The sequence below is a fragment of the Ursus arctos genome, unplaced genomic scaffold, assembly GCF_023065955.2.
Source record: "Ursus arctos isolate Adak ecotype North America unplaced genomic scaffold, UrsArc2.0 scaffold_34, whole genome shotgun sequence".
Lineage (NCBI taxonomy): Eukaryota > Metazoa > Chordata > Mammalia > Carnivora > Ursidae > Ursus > Ursus arctos.
Window position 1 is genome coordinate 26,181,983 of NW_026623030.1, and position 23,267 is coordinate 26,205,249.

General features: G+C 54.8%; 1 protein-coding gene across 3 annotated transcripts in view; it reads right to left on the bottom strand.

Annotated features, from left to right (window-relative positions):
- Positions 1-21,478, bottom strand: part of NCOR2 (nuclear receptor corepressor 2) — a 368,100-nt gene extending 346,622 nt beyond the window's left edge. Inside the window, exon 1 of one of the 3 annotated variants that reach the window (XM_057305998.1) lies at positions 16,324-21,478. The gene's annotated coding sequence lies outside the window, so the exon portion shown is untranslated. The remainder of the gene's footprint in view (positions 1-16,323) is intronic. The other 2 variants (XM_057306005.1, XM_057306004.1) reach the window with 2 other exon arrangements.
- Between the last annotated feature and the right edge of the window lie 1,789 nt (positions 21,479-23,267).

Genomic DNA, 23,267 nt, shown 5'->3' on the forward strand with positions numbered 1-23,267 from the left:
TCTAACCAATGACCGTGGCCGGGGGATGAAATGATCTGATTGGCCAGGTTTGGTCACGTGCTCCTCCAGGAGCCCGGTGTGAGGGCTCAGCCCCACCTGAAGGGCAGGCAGGTGCTGAGGGGAAAGAAGAGAACCAACAAGGTCAGGGGGCCACTGCCAGAAGGAGGAGCACATGCTGAGCCATCAAAGGCAACCACTGCCCCCTCAGAAGCCAGCTGATATTTCTCAGGCCCCATTGCCAAGTTTCATTACCGCCCATTTCACAGGCGAGTAAACTGAGATCCTGGAGGTAAAATCAGTCTCTCAGTTACAAACTTAGTTCGTGTTGGAGGCAGGATTCCCATCTTAATCTGAGTTTTGATTCATCCTCCTGCTACCCACACAGGCCATCATGCATCTTCAATCCCGTCCTCCAAGAGCCTAACACCCCTGCATGTATTCGGTGTGCAAGAAACGTCCATCAGATCAAATTGTTGTTGAGTGTCTGCCCCCCGGTGGACTATAGGATGCCTGAGACCATGGGTGTCTTGTTCGCTGCAGCATCCCCAACACCTGACGCATAGTAGGTGCTCCACAGACACTTGGCAAACGAAAGCACATAGCCCTAGCATTTGACACATAGTAGGTGCTCCACAAATGTTTGATAAACACATGTGGCCCTGTGGATGCTCCACAGATACCCGGTAAATGAATGAAAGCGTCTCTAGTGACTGCACACAGTAGGTGCCCCACTAATAGTTGGTCACTGAACATATCCTTAGCATCCGCGCATAGTAGGTGCTTAGTGGACGGTTGGTGAAGGCATGAATGAATCTCAGCGGAAGCCACGCTGCCTGAGACTGACCAGCATTTCAAGATCATTAACAAGATAGGTGGAGACAGAGATGGGGGAGGGAGGGATGAATGAATAGCCTGGAGTGCTCAGGGCAGGGTCCTGGGTTCCTGGGGAAGGTCCTAGACAGTGAGAGCAGCAGGGCTACTTGGAGAGCAACACGCAGCTTTGGAAAAGAGACGCTGAGTCTTTGTGAGCCAGGAGAGGGGGAGGTGGGGCTGGCAGGAGGAAGCCAGGTCAGCCAGGGCCCAGCCAACCGGCTGTGCCAGGGACACTGCGCCCCAGGGAGGGCTGCGCCCCGCCCCGCCCCAACCCGCCTGCCCCTGACCTTGCCTCATCCCACAATAGAGCGTCCATTGTAAGTGGGTAATTGGGTTCTGTGCATCCCCTCCTCCGGCTGGGGGTGGAGCGAAGGGAAACACAATCTGCTTTCTATTTGTTACAGCTGCCAAGACGCCACTCCCTCCTCTGCCCCCACCCTGCCCTGCTGAGCCGCTGTGACATTCCTTGGCCGGGGTTAGAGCTGCCTGCCCAGGCTATCTAACCTGGGAGAAAGGGCCTGACCAAAACCTAAAAACAGTCTAAAGGGCCTCGTGGCTTTGGTCCATATCCTCCCCTATGGGAGCCATAAATATGGCCCTAACTGAGTCTCTCCACCCACATCCAGGCTCCTCTGTAGCTGTGTGACCTTGGGCCAGCCAGTCAACCTCTCCGTTCCTGCTTCCTCACCTGTAAAAGGGCGATGACGACACTACGAGAAAGGCCGTAGGCCGTCTGGGATGTGGGCACCTAGTGCTTAGCAGCTAAAGTCACTCGAGGCATTATTTGGGGAGTTGGAGATTTTGGTCTCGGCATACTTTGCAGGGTTGGGTGTCTCTGGGTGTCTCTGGTTGAGGTGGGGGAGAAAGAAGCAAATGCTCAGGGGAGCCTTCTGCATGAGCCCCAGGGCTGTCCCTGGTCGGCCCACTCACATCCAGACCACCTACTGAAGGTCTGCTGGGTGCCCATCTTTTGTTCGAGGGGGAGCAGCAGGGAGGGGAGGGAAGAGACACGAAGGTTTGGGCTCGGCCTGGGAGGGGCTGACAACCAACTGAGCTGTGCTGGAAGACAAACGGGCTCTGGGGATGTGCCCCTAAGCGCCCAAGTTCTGTAGGAGACCAGGGAATGCAGCAGACATGGGGGGGGGGGTGGTTCCTGGAGGAGGTGAACTAGGTATGAATCCTGCCTCTGCTGGGGATCTTGGGGGGATGCCTTCAACTCTCTGGGCCTTGTGACCTCAGCCCCAGCCAGCCAGGCCTATAATAGAGAGGATTAGGGCCATTCATAGAGAAACCAAGACATCTTGAACTTGGCTTTTGTTGGAGGAAATCCCAGTGAGACCTTGGCCTGGATGTTCAGAGTGACCCTACCCAAGCCCCTGAAGGTCCAGCGATAGAAACACCTGCACTGAGGCTCCAATCCCAAGCCACTGGACACTCAGGCAAGTCAATGAATCTCTGGGACTCAGTTTCCCCATCAGTGAAATGGGACCCCACGAACCGGTGTGATTGTGTGCGCTGAAGCTTGCATAGACTTGGCACACAGCAACGGCTCGATAAACTGCAGCACCTCCTCCTAATTTCTAGAGCCAAGGGGCGTCTGGAAAACTCACGGTGACCAGCCAGGCAGCACAGGCCAGGGCTGGTTTGTGGGGGCCGTTCAAGACCCCTACTCCCCTTTCAACAAATAAACTTGGGCGTAGCAGTAGGGCCCACAAAATCGGGTTCGTCCTAATCTCATGACTCACTCCCATTATTGATGGGTGCTTGTTCTTATTCTGCACGTTTGTCTGTTTCTTCATTTCTTTTTTTTTTTTTAAGATTTTATTTGAGATAGCGTGAGAGAGCACTAGCAGGGAGAGGGGCAGAGGGGGAAGCAGGCTCCCTGCTGAGCAGGGAGCCCCACACGGAACTCGATCCCAGGACCCTGGGATCAGGACCCGAGCCGAAGGCAGACGCTTCACCGACTGAGTCCCTCAGGTGTCCCAATTTCTTCATTTCTATTTGCACTTTTAAGTTTCTTGTTCCATAATGTCATGGACACTGCTGGCTGTCCTCCCTTATGAGGACTCATGCAGGGACCCGTGTGCCCCCAGCTGTCCCCACAAGTGAGCGCCATTCCCTGATTTCATGCACGTGCACATCGTCCTCCCTCGGGGCCAGGCACACGGTCCTGAAGGTGCGGTCATCGTTCCCGTGCTTTTCTACACACAGACTATTGGTGTACGTGTGTGCATGTGTGTGTGCCCAACGTGGTTCTCACACGCGTGTGCTCAGAATCACCCGGAAGCCTATGAAAAGAGATTCCAGGCCCTGCCCCCAGAGTGTCTGATCTCCCAGATCTGGAGTCGGGCCTGAGAATCTGCATTTCTAACGCTTCTCGAGAGCAGGTTGCTGCTCTGGGGCCGCACTCTGAGAACCATTGCCGGAAATAACGCGGTCCTGAGCTGTGGTTGTTCTCAAACACCCCACCCGGAGTGTGGTGGTGCGTGTAGCCTTCTGTGACTAGGTGTTCTCGTGCTACCCCAGTGATTCTCGACCACGGGCGATTTTGCCTCCAGGGGACATTGGCAAGGTCTGGAGCCATTTTTGATTGTCGCAAGTGGCTGGGGGGTGACATCCTACTGACATCCAGTGGTTAGGCATCAGGGGCGCTGCTGAGCCTCGAGTGTCTGGGACGGCTCCCTGCAACCGAGAACTACCCCGCCCCAAAGGTCAGCAATCCCAGGAGAGGTGAGAACAGAGGTCCACGCAAACATCTGTACACAGATATTCACAGCAGCACCATTCACAGTAGCCCAGAAACAGGAACAACCCAGATGTCCATCAACTGACGAGTACGTCAGTCCATCCAGTGGACTATGACCCGGCGGTAACAAGGAGCGAAGCTCTCGCACCTGCTACAAACACAGATGAACTCTGGAGGCACCACACTGAGCGAAAGGAGCCGACACAAAAGATCACATGCTGTGTGATTCCACGGATAGGAAGTGTCCAGAAAGGGCCAATCCACGGAGACAGAAAGTAGCTTGGTGGTTGCCGGGGGCTGGGCGGTGGACCACAGGGCGTGGGCTAAGCGGGATGGGGTTCCCTTTCAGGGCGAGGAAAATGTTCGACAACTGATTGAGGTGATGGTTGCACAAGTCTGCGAAGAAACTAAGATCCATTGAATCGCGTGATTTATTATACGTGAATTATGCCTCAATAAAGCTGCTGTTGAAAAATAATGAGAAAATATAAGAGCAGTGAAGTCGGGAAGCTGAGCCGAGCGCTGTGTCATCGAGCTCCAACACGTGTGGGGCTGGAGGTGATGTGCCTTCGTTTCCACTGCTGCGTAATGTTCCACCCTGTGCTTTCGCCACAACTTATCCATTTCCCTCCTGTGAGTGCTTTGGTTGACCCCAGGTTTTGCTACGGTGCATAGTGCCGCTGGGCACATTCTCACACGTTCTTGCTGCCTGGGGCACGTGCAAGAGTTTCATTCTGGCGTGTACCTAAGAGAAAAACGGCTCAGCACAGGACAGGAAAATTCAACTTTATAGAAAATGCCAGCGTTACGGGGCTAAACTATCCACCTGTTTTCTCATTGAACTGTACCTGCAGTGGTGTTACTGGGCCCATTCAGAGATGAGGACGCCGAGGCTCAGAGACGTGAATTAAGCAGTCTCGCCCGGAAGTGGCAGGCCAGACCGACCTCTTAGCCACGCATCCCACAGCTAACTGCCTTTCCAGCCTGAGAGGCGGCTTTGCTTCTCCAAGCAGGTGCTCAGTGAGGGAGGAGCCTGGTCCGGGAGCAGCTTCGAGTAATTCACAGTCCCTTCCACCCCAGCCTGCGGTGGGCGCTGACAGTGGGAGACAACTTGCCGAGAAAACAGCTTTTGCTTCCGGGACATACGTATTAAGAGCCTCCAGGAGGCTTCCCAGGGTGCAGCCTGCTGAACCTTCTAGAATGCCTGGTAAACCTACCTCACACATCACAGACATCTACTCAGGCCCCCAGCATCTGCCACCACCCCAATTCCTCCTCCTTGCCCTGCACTTACACCCTACATGATGCCCGCACACCAAGCAGCGCCGACGGGTAAGATCTGCACACCACGGACCCCGTTCCAAACCCCACAGTTATCGGGGACTTGCTGTGTGACCAGGACTCAGTGGCTTGACCTCTCTGAGCACACCTCCTCACTCTGTAAAACAGGGATATCAATACAATGGGCATACAGCCCAGGCCACAAATCCACATCTGTAAGATACACTGATTTTTATCTCTTTCCAATCAATGTAGAGCCAATCCCAGGCCCTCATCCTTCCAAGATGACAGAAAATTCAGTCTCCGTTTCAGGACTATGACTCCTCCATGCTGGGTTGCTTCAGAGACCAAATGTCTGAGAGGTCCCTCTGGCCACTGCACCCCGCTGAGGACCCTGAGACACTGGGATCAGGGACCAGGCACCCGCATCTGGTGTGAAACTCTTCAGCATCCATGTCGTGTGGGAGGACGGGGCTTGTCCACACTGGGGCCTCTTTGCTTAGAGCACCCCCTTCCTGGTGCATGACGCAGCTTCTAGACCATGTCACCTCGCCGGGGCACCTCCATGGAATGAGGTCACCAGAAGTGCCTCGTTCCTGCTGACCCCAGCCTGTGAAAGTCTCACTCCCTCTCTTGCTCCCCCTCCAGAACCAATAGCAGCTTCTCTGCAAGCTCAGGATGCTTCCTGTCCCACTGTGAGAAAATTCCCACTGGACCACGGCTGCTGAGCCAGGGACACCCCTGCCAGCCCCCCTTTGCACCCATCGTAACGCGAGCAGAAGCCGTGTGCACAGTTTCCACCTCACCTGCTTACCAGGTAATGCTGCCTGCCTCCTTCCCACCCCCTCTGAGAGCTGGATGGGGGTCTGTCTTTGACTCCTCTCCACCCACGCCATGAAGGACGATGTCCTAGGGTTGCTGGAATGAGATGGAAGGTCCAGCCCTCCCCCCCAGGACTGCAGAGCTGAACTCCTGGCTTCCTTGTGTCCACACCTCCCTCATCACTCTCCCATTAAAGAGAAACAAGCTTCTTTCTTATTTCAACCACTGTGTTGTTGGGGGCGGGGGTTCTGTTACAGCAGCTGAACCTCTACCAACATGGGGTTTTCCAAAAGGTATGTGATGGTCAATTTTATGTATCAGCCTGGCTGGAATGTGGGCTGCCCATATATTTAGCTAAACATTATCCCTGGTGTGTCCACGAGGGTCTTTTTGGATGAGATTAGCATTTGAATTGGGAGAATGAGTAAGGCAGATTGCCCTCCCTAGTGTGGATGGGCCTTGTCCAATCAGTTGAGGGTCTGAATAGACCAAAAAGGTGAATAAGGGAGATTCTGCTCTCTCTGCCTGACTGTCGTCAGGCTGGGACATTGGTTTTCCCCTGGCTTTGGACTCAGATTTGGGCTGAAGCTTAACCATTGGCTCTCCTAGGTCCAGCGGGCAGATAGCAGACTGACACTTCTCAGCCCCCATAACCACATGAGCCAATTCTTTATAGTAAGTCTCCTTACAGAGAGAGAGAGAGAGAAAGAGAGAGAGAGAGATCCTGTTGGTCTATGTCTCTAGAGAGCCCAGATTAATATAACGCAGATAGACTATCTTCCAGAAACTTCTGCCCTCTGCTTGGTAAAAACAAAAATTGAGGTGCATGGGTGGTTCAGTCAGTTAAGCATTTGCCTTCAGCTCAGGTCATGATCTCAGGGTCCTGGGATCGAGTCCTGCATCAGGCTCCCTGCTCAGTGGGGAGTCTGCTTCTCCCTCTCTCTCTGCCTCCTCCCCTCTGCTCATGCTCTGTCTCTCTCTCTCTCTAACAAAGAAACTAAATCTTTTTTAAAAAATCAAGAAAAGACAAAGGGCTAGATACTGTCTTGGAATCAGAGGAGGGAAAGTTACAGGGTAAATAAACATGAATGAGTATCTCAGTAAAGATTCCTGCCTGAAGTTAACAATACCGTATTGCATATTTGAAAGTTGCTAAGAGAGTAAATCTTAAAAGATCCCATCCTAAGAAAAAAAATTATAACTATGTGTGGTGATGGATGGTAACTAAACTTATTATGGTGATCATGTTATAATATACACACATATCAGGTCATCAAGTTGTACACCCAAAACTACAACAACGTCATGTGTCAATTACATCTTAATAGAACTGGGGGAAATTAAAAAAAATTTTTTTTTCAAATCCTGCCACAGTGGTGCCGACTATGGTGGGGTGGGGGTTGTTTGGAGGATGAAGGGGTTAATGCAGGTGGCTCAGGAGGCCCGGCACATGGTGAGGGCCCAGCAGTAAGCAATGACCCCTGGGGACAGCTGCACTGAGCACTTAGAACCCTGCCCCTGACGTTTTCCAGGGCATGTGATGTTGGCTGCATCATTTAGCAATTGCAACAAATAATCACTGAGTGCTCACTGTGTACCAGGCACTGTTCTATTCCGGGGATACAGTGAGAGGTAAATCCCTGGTCCCAGCCCTCTCTGAGCCAGATTTGGGGGTCTTGAGAGCGGCCAGCATATGTGTTCTTAAATGCGAGCCTGACCTGCTTTGATATTTAGCAGCAGAGAGAGGACTGCTGTTCGCTGAAGTTCGCAGCAGAGGGAGTGGCGGGAGGGTGACGATCTGGCCCGCAAGGAAGGTGTGGATTAGCGGCAGATAATCAGCATCTCCAGGAGGGAGAAGACAAACCCTGACTTCTAGGGTGGCTCAGCAGAATTGCTCTCTGATAAAGAGTAACGCTTCTGGTTTTCCTGCTAACAGTCACACAGTAGGACTTTTCTCTACTCCCACCCCCACCCCCAGAAGTTCAGCACGGCCATGTGATTTGCTGGACCAACGAGACAGGAGCGGAGGTGATGTAAGCTGCTCATGTAAAGACACTGTAAGAACAGGTACACAGTTTGCTCTGTGCCCGGGCATGCTCCCTGTTGCAGACGGGGTGCTCCATCCGTCCGGCTGCCCGAGTGAGGACGTGCGGAGCAGAGCCCATAGCCGAGGCCCAGGAAACATGTAGCATAAATGAGAAATGAATGTTGCCTGTCTCCAGCCAGGAGATTTGGGGATTGTTTCTTACTACAGCATAATGGAGCTGGTGCTGACCGATACATGTCCATTTCACAGGTGAGAAAACCGAGTCTGGAGGAGGTCACAGAGCCTGCCCAAAGTCAGGCGTAGAGGCCCGGCCCGGACTCAAAACCGGGTCTGCCCAGTGCTGTGACCTTTCTGGAGATGAGGGGCTTCCAATCGGAGCCAACCCAGCCAAACCCCTCTCTGCTCACCCCTTCAATTAAAGCCAATTTCAAGGTCTCCTGGTTTCTAAATGAACAGCCCTGATCGTGTTCGTTAAAGGGCCTGTCTGCGCAGGCTGCTCATTTGATCAGAAGCCGCCAGCAAGATAAATAGCCCTGTAACTTACTGTTCCGCTGCAAAGCACCTCGCAGCAAGTGGCAGCTCTGATGCCAGGAATAAATCGCATCTGATCTACCGAGAGGCGGGCAGAGCTCCTGTGAGGACGTCGGAGGCAGGGGGAGGCCCGGAGCAGCTGTGGACCCAGGGGGGCCTTCCCTGAGGACCACAGAGCTGCCCGGGGGGTCTCAGTCAGGACCCAGATGTCTGGAGTGAGCATTGCTTTTTTCTTTCCCTGCGCACGTCTTCAGATGTAACAGCACCCACTTCTTCTTTGGGAAAACCGTCTCGCCACTGCTGTCAGTCCGTACGGTTCACGTCAGGCCATCCTTCTCCCAGCAACAGGGGGTGGACACAGGATCCAGCCTGGCCAATTGGAGCCCCACATCTTGCACATCTTGTCACGGCTGTGAGAGGTTCCGGGGGGTGGGGGGGGCGGTATTACACACACCAGGGGGTGGGACTCAAGTCTTGACTTCAGTGGAGACTCCAAGAAAAGCCACATCCTTTTTAAACAAAGGTTGCTTGCAGAAGGAATGTCTTTTCCATTGTGCGATCTCCAGCTCCCAGTACAATTACAAGCTCACAGTAGTTGCTCAATAAAAACGTGCTGAATGAATAAAGCCAGGTGGAGACAAGAGAGTCAGGTTCACATCTGGGCTTGGACACGTTCACTCTATAATGTTAAGAAGCTCACCTCTTTGGGCCTTGGTTTCCTTGTCTATAGACTGAGGTTAATAACAGCACTTACCAATAGCTGCTTTTATCAGTTAGCTATTGCCACCAATATGCTTCATAACAAATAACCCCTCGACTCAGTGGCTTAAAGCAACAATCACACGGGGTGCCTGGCTGGCTCCGTCGGTGGAGCATGCCAGTCTTTTGGGTTTTTTTTTTTAAGACTTTTATTTATTTATTTGGGAGAGAGAGAGATAGAGCGAGCATGAGCAGGGGGAGTGGCAGGCAGAGGGAGAAGCAGGCTCCCACTGAGCAGGGAGCCCGATGTGGGGCTCGATTCCAGGACCCCGGGACCATGACCGGAGCCGAAGGCAGACGCCCAACCGACTGAGGCCCCCAGGCATCTGGAGCATACCAGTCTTGATCTCAGGGTTGTAAGTTCGAACCCCACGTGGAGTGTAGAGATGACTTAAAATTTTTCAAAAGCGAGAAAACAATCACGCGTTCTCATTTACAGCTCTGCCAGGTGGCTGACCCAGGCCGGACTTGGCCGCTCCACCTGTCTCTCCACCTCCGTGCATCAGCAGGCGCCAGTCCAGGATGTGTTTATCTCACACGACGGCAAAGGTACAGGAAGGTACAAGGTCCCTTGAGGGCTGGGGACAGAACTGGCACAGAATCACTTCCACTTCATTCATTTGGACAAAGCAAGTCAAAGCTAGTCTCTCGGCCACACCCGAAGTCAAGGGGTGGGGAAACGCACCGTACCCCGTTGGTGGGGAGAAGTGCCAAGTTACATGGCAAAGGGCACAGACGTGCCCTCTGTGCGGATGTGATGGTCTTTGGCAGGTGTGTCCTTGCTCTGCACCTGCCTTTTCCCCCAGAACATAGCCTCCCCCGGCGCATGGCTCTTCATCTGCTCGGCTCCCTGCGGCACCTCCAGCACCTAGAACAGGGCCTGGGACAGAGGGGTACCCAGAAAATACTTGTCCAAAGACGGAGACGCTGCCCCCGAGCTCCCGGCACTGTCACAAGGCCTAAACCAGGTCAGGGACACGAACCACACACTGAGAATTACAAGAGCCCTTCCAGAGTCACTATCGTGTCTCCATCCTGGCCTTGAACCCCCCTCCCCGGTGGTGGGGGTGATTGTCCCATCTCAATCCCCTGACAAACAGCAGAGCCAAGGGTCCAATTATGGGTGAGGGTGTTGCATCTGGGAACTGACCTACTGACCTTGGCCAGTCTGTGTTGTTGTCTGTCTGTCTCTCTCTGTCTCTCTCTCTCTCGTCCAGCCCCGTGGTCCTGGGGAGGGCCCACCATGGCGGCTCAAACCCATCCCCTTGGATCAGGAAGTTCAGGTTCAACCCTGTGCTGAGGTCACAGATCTCTCTGGGCTGAGAAGGAAGTGTCCTGAAGGGCCCCGGGACAGACGGACAGCCGGCTGCGGGTGCGTGCTTGGCCCAGCATCCCTGAGGCCACGGCACTGCTCTGTGTGGTTTGTCTTGAACCCTCTCTCCTGTCTCTGAAAATAGCAAAGTCACAGTGCCCCCTGCCCCCTCCCTGTCTGCCCTTCCCGGAGGAGGGGGCAGGGGAGCTGACTCTCCCCGCCACGTCCATCTGGCCCTCAGCAGAGGCCCCCCCTCTGGGTGGACTGAGCTCCCCCCTGCCCGGCAGCAGGAAACCTCTCCAGTCTGCCCCCGCACTGCACACTTCAGCACAGAAATCTTCCCCCTCTCCAGGCCCAGCCGAAAGAACCAAATGTTCCTCTATTATGCAAGCTCATTTCTCTCTTCCTGCCGGGCCCAAATTGCAATCTGGGCAGGGGAAGAGGAGGCTTGGCCGGGGAGGCCTCTGAATCAGGGCGCTGAACATCTGCGGAGGCAGGAAACCTCCCTCCTGCCCTGCCCACGGCCACACGGCCACACTGGCAGCAGCCCTCACCCCTCCTGAGACCCAGGCTGGTCAGCAAACTCCAGCCCAGCCACCCCTGGGGCTTCCCCGGCACTGATCAACTCTGGGTGTGTTCGATAGAGAATAAAGGCATCTCCCCCAGCCACCTGCCAGCTACAACACATTCCACCCCCGGGAATGGGGTGGCGGGTCGGGGTGGAGGAGGTGTCAAAGCCATGATCATCAGACAAGAACTTTGCCTAAAACAACACACGGATGTTATTTACTAAGCACGTGCGATGTGCCAGCCACTGCTCTTACTCATCTCATCTTTTCTCTCTATGAATCAGTACTATTCGTATCCCCATTTCACAGACGACAAAACTGAGCATCAGAGCCAGTGACCCATCTGAGAAAACACAGTGAGGAAGCAGCAGAGCTGGGCTCTAAGCCAGGCCACCTGACCCCGGAGCTCGCCCAGCATCCCGCTGCTCCTCTGTTAAGTGTGCGGCTCCCTGCTCTTGTCCCGCAGGCTTCCTCCCCGCCGAGGCTCAAACACAGCCCCTCTGATCCAGCAACCCCACTCGTACGCATACTCCCCAGAGGGCCGCAGCAGGATCTCGAAGGGGTATGGGCGCGCCCACGTACCCAGCCACACTAGCCACGACAGCTGGGACACGGAAGCAGTCCGAGTGTCCATCCGCGGACGAGTGGGTGCGCAGAATGTGCTCTGTCCACACAGCGGAGTGTGATTCAGCCTTGAAAAGCGAGGCCACTCCGACACCTGCTACAGCACGGCCGAACTCAAGCACACTGTGTTACGTGAAAGAAGCCAGTTGAGAAAGCGCAGTACCACCTGATTCCATCCATACGAGGCGGGCAGAGGAGTCACGGTCGTAGAGACAGGGTTGGGGCTGGGGGCACCAGGGGCTAGGGGAGGGGCCTGGGGCCTTGGTGTTTTGTGGGGACAGAATATCGCTTTGACAGATGAAAATGTTCCGGGGGTTTGATAGCCCTGTGAATATGTCTAACACCACTGGCCTGCACTAAAAATGGGAAAGACGATACATGTTACGTCGCCACGATAAACACACGCTCACATGCACCCTGCCGTCTTCGCCACCATCGGAAGATTCACTCTAGGTGTGCAGCAATGTCTAGGCGCCCGCTGTGTGTTGTAAGACCTTGACTCAAACCGTGACAGATCGCCTTGAGGATCCCAATGCCACGCCCCACCCCATCTCCACGCCCTTTGCCACGCAGCTTTCAGTCCCTCGCACTAAGCAGGGAAAGTTTATGTCCCCGGTCCTTGAGTCTGAACTGGCCTGGAGACTGGCTCCCGCCAATGGAAGTAGCGGGGTGCCGGCCCCCCACGAGGCCACGCCAGGCCTGCCCTCCCGCACCTCTGCCGTCACCGAGGATCACACCCAGACAAGATCGCTGGTGGACAGACCGGGGGGAGCAGCACAGAGCCCCCCTGTAATCCCAGCTGAGGCCACCCTCCCTCCATCAGCCACCGGCCAGCCTCAACTGCTGGCCTGCAAACTCATGAGTCAAAGAAATGCTTCCTGTTTGAGGTCACTGATATTTGGGGCGATGTGTTATGCAGGGTTATTCTGCCAATAGGTAACTCATACAAACTCAGGTAAATGGCCTCCCTCCGTTCATTCATGCTTTACCTGTTGCAACACACACGTATTCAACACCTAGTGTGCATCCAGGAACAAAGCTGCCCTCGTGCCACCCAGAGCCGAGAAGGGGACACAGACCAAGACCCAAGCAGTCATGTTGGTGTGATTCACACAAGGGCCAAAGCGTAGGGGCCACAGGGGAAGCACATATCCAAGGCTTGGGAGTCAGAGAGGGCTTCCTGGAGGAGGAGTTGATGGAATGGAGGCCTGAAGAAGTGGGAGACAGCCAGGTTGGGCTTGTGTGTAAGCAGGAGCAGAGAAGGGCATCCCAAGCAGAAGGAAAGAGTAGAGGCCTCTGGGGCGGGGGGGGGGGCGCAGGGAATGGAGCCAGCCCCTTGCAGGAATTGCAAGGACTTTGGAATTGGAGATGTATTGGAACCCTCGAGAAGGCAGGACTTTGTCCGGAGGGCCCAGGGGGATTATGGGATCAGCTGCAGGATCAGCTGTCCACTTGAGAAAGATCACTCGGGGCAGCAATGCCAAGGAGATGTCAGCCCGGGAGGCCATCCAGCACGGCCGTGGAGGCCGCCTGCAGAGCTAGAGGTCCCTGGGCCAAAGTGCAAGGCAGCGGGTCCCCAATCACCAGGAGTGGCCGGTGGCCGAGTGTCTTAGCGGCCCTCTCCTGGGCCTGTCCCCCTTGGGCAGTGATGCAGAAATTGGGGTTGCCCCAGGGTATGCCTCTCCATCATCGTGCCCACTCCCCAGGGACCGGCGCGGTGGCAGGAAGGAGGACCTCTGCCAAATGTCCGCCCTCCACCCACCCAATCAGCCTGCCGCCACCAGCTGCAGAAGACACCTGCCCAGTCCGGAGCCAGGACACCCCCACAGGCCGCCGCCGGCACATCGGCACATCGGTGCAGACGATTTGCTAGTTCTGGGCAGCGGCTGAGGACAGCCAGCCCCACCCAAACGTGGCCAACCAGCCAGGCAGCCGGCATGTCTGCCCCAACTGCCCACCCCCCAGCCACCGGCAAGACCCTACATCCATCAGATGGGATCGTCGCTGGCATCCGTCACTCCGGAAAAGAGAAATAAAGACATTGCCATATCGTTGTCCCGGGATTAATGTCCCTGCTGTGAAAACAAACGTCGCGTCTTCCCGCCAACATTTATTTTTGATAAATGCTGTGACTTTGCCTTGACATTTCGGAAGCAGCAGGAGACCATTACCCGGTGACAATGTTCTATTCCACTGACATTATCTCTTAATTATAATATGCAAGTAATGCTGAAAAAAATGGCCCATAAATAGCTCATTTGGAGTTGCTGCATTCTGCCCTGTCGGGAAATGCTGAACGATTTCATTCAGTGCTTGCAAATGAGGGAGACAAATGGATATCTTGGGGCCCTGTGTGTGTCCTGCCTCTTCAATGACAAAGCTCACAGGGTGGCAGGAGGTGGCAGGAAGGGGAGGATTTCAGGGCAGCAGCTGGGCTTCTGCTCGCCTCCCCCCTCCCAGGCCCCCTCCCCTCCATCCTCATCCCCCAAATCAGGGGGCACCGAGGAACAGCCCACCAACTCCAGTCCTGCAACAGGGTGGGCTAGTAGCACAGAGGAGACAGGCAGTGATTTTTTTTTTTTTTTTTTCCAGGAAATTAATTCCCTCCAGGGGCAGAGAGGTCGAGGGAAGAGTGTCTGGAGGAAATCCCATTTTGCAACTCCTCTGGGTCCTCCGGAGCGGAAGATACAGCTGCCAAAGTTCAGAGGGAACAGGCTCTGGGAGGGGCTCCTCGGGGACCTCGGGGACCAGGCAGACACAGGCTTTGGATGGCCAGAGAAGGACAGTGGACAGCCACCCCCTTTGCAACAACGAAAAGGGCTTTCGGAGATTCGAGGGGCAACCAAAAGTGGGGCTCACATGATGAATGTTTCTGGGGGACATTTTGGGACAACGAGGGCCCAGTGAAGTCACACTTTGAAAAGCCTCTGCTCCACGTATGAGTGAAAAGTCAGACTCAAAATCAGCGGTTCTCAGGCAGGGGTGACTCTACCCCAGAGGATGTGGGGCGCTGTCTGGAACCCGTTCTTTGGGTTGTCACAGCCAAGGGCTGGGCACCACTGGTAGCTAGTGGGCCTAGGCCAGGAATGCCACTAAGCGTCCGACAACGGCCAGGACGGCCCAGAGGCCAATAGCGCCGGGGCTGAGACCCACAGGTCTGACCAGCCTCTGGTGAAGGCTTGATGGGCAGCTGGACAGCGTGAGGAGCCTGGATGTGCTTCAGAAGATGCGAGGGGACCGTACAGGTGTCAACTTTGTGAAGAAAACAGACACGCACACAGCTTAACCATCTAGGGTCAACCTCTAAACAAAGGGAGCACAGCCCATCGTTTCTAGATGGGGGGGTGGGGGTGGTAAGTACAAGGACCCCCCCTGTCCACAGATCAACACTCCAGGGTAGTTACTATGTGTCCCCTTTATTTTACAGAGGAGGAAACCCGAGGCTGGGGGCTGGGGGCAGGGGGCACGCCCAGCCACAGCTGCAGTTAGGGAGATGGGGTGCAGGGCAGAGGCCGGCCCAGGCTCAGATCCCAGCCCTATCACTAGCTAGCTGGTCACCTGGGGGGAGTAACTCAACCTCTCTGGGCCTGTGTTGCCTCCACTGTAAAATGGGCTCATAAACCACCCCATGAGGTGGCGGCGGGGACCAGCCGCGATGGCCCCCGAATACCAAGCTGGAAATTGAACCCAGAGCCAGTGGTTCGAGAGGTTTCCATCAAGGGAAATACCGACAGAGACGTGGGCAGTGCCAGGCAGGGGCAGGAGGAGCCCGGGGGCCAGCATCCGGGGGAAGGGGGCGAAGCGGCCGGGGAGAGGACACAATGCCAGGCTCGGGGGTGTGGGGGCCTCGGAGGAGGCCAGGAGCTGGCCGCAGTTCAGGGGCAGAGCGGGCGCCAGGCCTGCAGGGGCCGGAGCAGCCACAGGCAGCGGGAGCGGGGAGGGCTCTGGAGGGTACACAGCTCCCACTTCCTCCCACCTCCCGCCAGGGCCACCCAACGGTGAACCTGCCAGAAGCCCAAGGAGGGGCCAGCCACAGGGGCAAGGGGCAAGGTGGAGAAGGAGGGGCTGGGAGGGAGGGACAAATGGCCAAGACCCAGCACAGCCCAGCCCACACCACACGCACAGAGAAAACAAAGCGCTTCTGACCTTTGGTTATAAAAAGCAGTGAGAGCCATGAAAGCAGGACTGGAGCTCCACGGCCCAGGTTCAAGTCCACACTGAGCCCCCACGGGCTGTGTGACCCGGGTCAAGTGGCTCGCCCTCTCTGTGCCTCGCTTTCTCATAGGGTTACCGAGATGAAATGACTTCACAGAGAGAGGAGCATACACTGGGTGGGGCGGGACTTGTGGGGTCTCTGCCACCAGCCGTGTGTCCCCTCACCGTGCTCATTTCCTAAGGCTGCCTCGACAAATGACTACGCCTTCAGCGGCTTAAAGCAGCTCACCTTTATTCGCCTGTGGTTCTGAAGGTCAGAAGTCAAAATCAAGGTGTCCGCAGGACCGCGTTCCTTTGGGAGGCTCTCGGGGGCGATCCATCCCTTGTCTTTCCCCGTTTCTCCAGGCGCCCGTGTCCCCTGGCTCACAGCCCCTCTCCCCTCCTCACGTCCATCCCTCCAACCTCTGCTTCCACCCTCCCACCTCCGTCTCTGACTCGGCGCCCCCTGCCTCCCTCTTGCAAGTCCCTTGTGACCACATAGGGCCACCTGCATGACCCAGGTTAGACTACGTCCTCCACTTCGCGATCCTTAACCAAGCCATACCTGGAAGGCCCCTTAGCCATGTAAGGTCATACAGTCTCGGGTTCTGCTGCTGCGTTCCCGTCCCCAGGACAGCCCTCTGCCAGCTTCTAGAAGTCTGTTCTAAGAGGTCGGGCTCAGTGCAGGGTCGAGGGCTCCAAGGCCACCAGGGCGTGGCAGCGTTTAGGAGCGAGCCTGGCCCCAGCAAAGACACAGAATGTCTGTCCTTTCTGACTGGCAACCATCCAGGGAACAGCGGCCGGGCAGGCACGAGGGCCCTGTGTGGCCAGATCTTGTGATTTCTGAAATGCAGATTTTATACAAAATCCCTTGAGTTTTAAGGATTGGCCACTAATTTAGTTTTTGTTTCGCCCCTTTAAACACTCTGTAAGCCAAAGTCAACATGTCTATAGGCCACTAGCTTGCACCTTCTGGTCTGGTCCAAGGCCATTCCTTTCCCCTGGGACATGACCTGGAGTTACCCTAGAATTGTCACTGCCCTGGGGTCATGGGCAGAGACAACAGACTACGGCAGCTCCCTGCCAACTGGCCCCCAGGGGACATGCACCTGAAGCCGGATGGCCCTTCACCTCCCTCTGACCCCTCTCTGCCTGCAGAGCTCCGGGCCGCGTCAGCCCCACAGGCTGCCCCCCAGCTGGCCACCTGACTACACAGCGCGTATCTACGAGCCTCGATGGCCTCTTCTGTAGAATGGGGTTAAGGACAGTGACTGCCGTGGGTCGTTGTGAGCATGGAATGAGGGGAGGCAGGGAGTGCCATGCAGGGTCCCGCACACAGTAGGTTCTCCGTCAAAGGGTAAAAATAATCAAAACCACAAAGCATGAAGATTGCCTTGGCCGGAGTCTCCTTGAGAAGGGACGGGAGCCCAGGACTGTAGTGTCTGCCTTTTCCTCTGTTCCCAAGAATATCACGCGAGATCGGCACAGGGGACACACATAGGATTTGGGGGAAGAGCTGGGTTTGAATCCCAGTTGCCGCGCTACCTTGCTGTGCAGCCTTCGACAGTTCACTCGGCCTCTCTGAGCCTCAACTTCCTCATCTGTAGAATGCAGTGAATTCCTCCTTGTAGGGGAACTCGGGGGGGACTAAAAGACATAAGGCAAGCCCCAAGCACATACAAAGGCATTGGAAAATGTTAATGTCCTTTTAGAAGTGCCTGATGTCCCCCTTTCACCACAGTTTCTGGGTTAGGTGCAGGTATGCCTCCTACCAGCCATTCCGCCTGCTCCCCAGGCAAAGTCGATACTGGCCTCTGCCCAAGGCCTGGCTCCGTTACTGACGTCGCATGGGCAGCCCCGGGTGGACTGGCTGGAAACGGTCACAATCTGCCTGCTGCATCCTTGAAAGGGAGGAGCTCCTGCAATCCCTGTTTGCCTGCCACTGATGGTATCTGCAGACTTGCTTTTAGTCCCCCGTGGGTCCAGAGCAAAGCGAATGGCCCCATTTTCCCCGTGCAGCCAGCTGAGGGAGGAGACGCCCCCATGCCAACAGACTGGAAGCTCAAGGGGGCAGGGATCTGGGGGTCAGTTTTGTTCACTGCTCTAACCCCAGTGCCTAGAACAGGGCCTGGCAAGACGCAGACACTTAGCAAACACTGGCTGAACGAGCGGAGAAGGCCCCACCATTTACTGCATGCTCGCTACGCGCAGATACCGCGCTAAGCCCTTCGGTGCATTATTTCATCGAGCCGTCCCTACGTTCCTGGAAGCAGGTTGTACCGGTTGGGATGGTCCAGGTTGTGCATGCGGCCGTAACAAGCAGTGCCCCGGATCTTAGCAGCTTAAAACAGCAAAGGCTGATTTCTTGCTCGCTCTGCAGAAGTCAGCTCGGGGCTGTGCTCTGTGCAGTCCCCATTCTGGGACGCACGCTGACGGAGCAGAGGGAAAAGGAGTTCTGAAGGGTCTCACACCAGCAATTAAATGCTGCCACCCGCAAAGCCCGACAACACTCCACTCCCGCAGGAATCGCTGGACCCCATCCAACCACAAGGGGGCCAGGGAAGCATCATCCCTGGCCAGAAGGTGAAAATTAGAAATAGGTGGTTACACACTACCCGTGGCTACCACACTGGTATGCTTTTTAGCCCCATTTGTACAGATGAGGACGTCAAGGTTCAGAGAGGTGACGTGACTTGCCCAAGGTCACACAGCTAGTAAATGGCAGATCCAGGAGTCATACCTCGTTCTGACTCTAGAAATCTGTGTCTTCACTGTTACCATTTGTAAACCCCAAAGTAGGATCTACTTTACCGGTTTGCATATAAGATAAACACGTTCCCTGAATTTGGCTAATGAAAGACACCCACCTACACAGCTCCAGGAAGAGGTTTCTAGCCACAGATGTGCCTGCTTAGATCACACAACGAACAAGCAAAGGCAGATACCGCTCAAAAACTGACAGACTCAGTCTTGTCCAAGATGCATTTCATTTGGCCCACATAGTATTTTATTTAATTGGTACTTGTTGCCAAGAATTAAAAATCAGGAAATTTTACATTTTTAAAAACCATCTTCTTTTGAAAATTAAACAAAAAAATTGGCAGACTTGGCAACAATAGCCTGCATCCTAATAAGACAGCCGTCGGCATGCCTGAAGGCAAAGCCAGGATCTCGGATGACATAAAGGCAGCCCGGGCTGGCGAGTGGAGGGAGGGCCGTCACTCGCCCAGAGCGCAATGCACAAAACACCACTCTCTTTAAGCCCAGGTCTGACAATACATTTTCACGATTTTACGTATCTTCATCAATCTTAGCCATAATGGTATCAAGCGTTGACAAAGGGTTGCTTTCGGGGAGGCAAAGCACCAGCTGCCCCTCTCACACCCACTGGCTGTCCGGCCGAACTCTAGGCAGGACACACCTCCACCCTCTAGCTAGCACTCAAGTTACCCTACCAAACACCTGGCCTTCCAGGCGTATTAACATTGCTGCCTGGTTCTGTGGGCGTTTGAACTCACCTGCGCTGAGCTACATACATCGGTTAAAGCAGTCGGTCTTACACAGAGAGAAAAGCCACAGGAAGAACTCACCTGTGCGAGGATGCCTGTGACATGTTTGACAGTGACACCTCCTGGGGGTGGGCGGTATTACAGCTCAGCTCCACTAGCCCTTGTCACTGCTTAGGTAAACGGCATCTTCGATGTTAGGGTTTGTTCCAAGACTACTTTGCAAACGTACTTCAAAGCCTTCTCAAACTATTTCCAGCCTGAAGTGCATAAAAAGTCCTCCTTTACAATCCTCATGAGGACCTGGGAAGTGAATGGGGCAGGAATTCTAATTCCCGTTGGCTGGGACAACAGAGGGGTCAAAGGGACTTGCCTGGAGGGACTTAACTCACAGCGAAGCCAGGCCAGTTCAGCAAACAGCTCTGGCTTCCAAACCCTGCCGCCCGCCTGATCTCCAAGGCTGATATCATGGGAGAAATCATCATGTCCTTCCCTCAAACAGCTGTTGTGGCCACGGCCAGAGACCACAGAGCTGAGCACACCATGAAACAGGGCCCGGAGACACTAGTGTCTCATCAGGGAGTCTCCGTCCCCTAAAATGGAAGAAATCTTGCAGCCCCAGGATGAGCAGATGGGGTGGGTCATGGAAACAGACCGAAGATCCCAGAGACCAGAAGAATGTTCCACAGTTCTGGAAAACTGCCGCGGGCCCGGCCTCCGCTCTCGTGGCCTCCGCAGCGCATTGTTCCAACCCATCTGCCGAAATGTTTTCCCAGGGGAGAGGAAGTCCCATTCCGTCATGGAAGTCGAGGGGGTAAATGAGACCTCGTTTGCAGAAACGTGCATCATGGCCAATGTTGTTCGCATCTGTTGCTTAAAGCGGAATGCAAACAGCTCTGTCTTGAAGGTCCCCCTTTTTCCTCAGCCAAGCACTTCTGGATGTTGTCAAGTTGGCTGTGGTGAAGGCTTTGTGGCAAATGTGCCATGAAATCCGGAAGCACTCATGACTCTGGACTCCAAGACCTTGCCATTTGGCCTTCACCCTCGGGAAGACACAGCCAGCCTGACCTCCCCGGGGGTTGGCTCCACGGCCACAGAGAGGGAGGCCAGAGAAGCAGGACCCCCCCCGCAACCAAAGCAGTGGACCCTAGTCAAAAGTCCTGGGCTGCTTCCCACCCCCCATCTGCTGCCCTCTCTTCCAAGTTTTGTTGTGGGGTTTGGAGAGCCAAGTACTATTTTTAGAAATATTTATTCTTACTCTTCTTCTTCCCTTCCATTCTCAACCTCTCTGGAATGAGCCTGAAGGTTCCCCTGCTGGGAGCCTTTCCATGGTGGTTGGGCCCATCCCGGGTGTGCAGGGCTTCCTGCTAGAGGGATTAGGGGTTGTGTCTGGGGGAAACGAGGCTTGCCCTCCCCTTTCATCTCCCCACCTTCACATACTCTCCAGAGCCAGGACCTGTCTGTCCCTTAGGTTGCAGAGGATATTCCTCGAAGCCGGTTTCCCCCGTGGGATTCCAGGAAGGATAAGAGAAAGCAGACGTCCCTGGTCACCAGTACCAGTGATGAGTCCTGGTTAACGGGACAACAAGGGGCTGCACAGGGCAGGGCCAGAGCACACATGCCATGGACCCAGCCGCCCAGGTTCACGTCTGGCCTCAGATTCTGACCTGCCCTAAGACCGCCGACATTTACTGCCCCGCTCTGTGCCTCGGTTTCCTCACCTGTAAAACCAGATGATGGTGACAAGGGCATTCACCTGGGTGGTGAGGAGAAAGACGCAAGCTCACGTCGGGGGATTTAAAATAATGCACGGCACACAGTAGGTGCTCAATCAACGTTAGCAACAACCTATTTTAGGAGAGGAAGCCTTACACCAGGGCCCAGCTCTGGTCTGACATTTTATACCTGCTGGGCATCCGAAGTGTCGATCAGGACAGGGCCCGTCCGGGCGGGAGACCAAGAGCAGCCGTGAGGCCTGGGCCCTGCGCTCATGGGAAGTCCACGGTCAGACTGAGGGTCGCTCTGGAGGCGAGGCCCCGCCACCCAGGCTGAAAGAATCATACTCATTTCCCGGTAGCAAATCCCGCCTTCCGCGGACATCGCTAATTCCCATGTTCACGGCCCCTTTAACTCCACACAGGTATATTAAGGGCATATTCATGTGTGCAAACTGTCAGCTTGTTCAACGCAAGCATACAAGGGAGCACAGATTGTGCAGCCCCGGTCCGTCAAATTTTCATTTTTTACCTAAAATTTAGCCAGTCTCAAAGTACAGTCGCGGCTCGGTCCCGCAGCGCCCCCTGGTGGCCGCGGCCTGCACTCGCGCTCTCCTCCCCCGCGTCTCACCCCCAGCTCTGCTACTCCCCCATCATTCCTCCCTTTATTCAACAAAGACTCATTTGCACACACACCTGACCAAGTGCTGGGGACGCAGCGGGGACCTCACAGACCCGGTGCCCGCCCTCAGAAGCCTGGAGTCCAAGGAAGGAGGCCCAGCAGGACCAAATGCTCACACACAGACCAAACTGCAAAGGGCAGGTCCTCGGGGGCCTTGAGAGAGAAGATTGCGGGGATGCACCCCCCTAAAGAGGTCACTTAGGAAGCAAGAAGGCAGGAGAGGCATAGAACGTGCCTCAGTTTCCTCACCTGTAAAAGTGACCTGATTCTCCTGCCCCAGCCATTGCAGGGTCCTGTGGCAAGGGGCAGGGGGCGAGAGAGGTTTTATAGCCTAGAATGCCTCCTGCTGGATTCCTCTCCACCACAACTGTCCCCACTGCAACTCCCCACACAGCAGAGCAGCCCTCGTGTTGCTCCTCAGCTTAACCCTCCAGTGGTTCCCATTATCCTTAAAATCCAAACTACAGGGCCCTGCTTGAGTAAGTCCCTGCCTGACACTCCACCTCATCTCCCTCCCAATCCCCCACCCTCTCGGCTTACTACACCCCAGCCACGGCCCACTAATTTCTGGCGTGCATCTTGCTACCTCAGGGCCTTTGCTCGTGCAGTTCCTCCAATTCCTAAAGTGCTCTTTTCCTGATTCCTTCAAACCCCTCAGGAATCAGCGTCAATGGCAACCTCAGAGGACACTTCTAGAAACACTCCTAGCCCACTTCTCTCATCATGTCGCCTTGCTTTTTATCGCTTTCCTGACATTCATCACTCTCTGGAGGGACCTTACTTTTTCCTTTACTTGTTTGCTGTCCCCCCACCTGGAATGCAAACTTGTGAGGGCAGGGACCTCTCCCACTTTATCCACCACCACATTTCTGAGCTAGAGAACACTGGTGCCCTAACAGAGCCAAATAGATCCCTTCTGACTGCTTTTGTGCACCCCTGGCTTCTATGTACTTCCACGGCCAACACCCTTGGAAAACTGCCCTTGGGCTGCAAGAGCCCCCTTTGTCCTCCTGGGACATCCCTTGGCTTAGGACACCCCTTTGTCTCAGCCTCTCCAACTGAGGGACCCAACCAAAGACAACTCCCAGTATATACATGAGTGCCTGACACATCGTGGGCTCCCAGATAACATTTGTTGAAGGAATGTGTGCGTGCACGAACACAGCCCTCTCAGCTTGACTCCCCCTTAGTACCCAGCAAGTGCCCAACACGGTAGATACCTAATAAATGCTTGCTGGAGGCTTCGCGTTTTTGTAATAGTCCCTGACTCTGTAGAGAATGCTTACACGTCCATCTCGGACAGTCATGGAGCAGCAATTATCATTCCCATTTCATAGGTGGGAAACCCAAGGCTCAGAGAGGTTACAGATTTCTCCGAGGCAGACCAGCAATTGGAACATCACAGGGATTAGCACACAGGTAGGCTGCCTCCAAGGCCAGAGCTCCTTCCAGTGCGTGCAAAGAGAAAGCAAACATCACATGACTCTGGTTTTTATTTTGGGGGTGTCACTCTTGCCTATAATACCCCTAGAAAGGGTCAAGACCCCTTTAAAAATCTGAAGAATATTAAGGAAATGCTTCCTAGAAAAAAAATGCCTATTTTCAT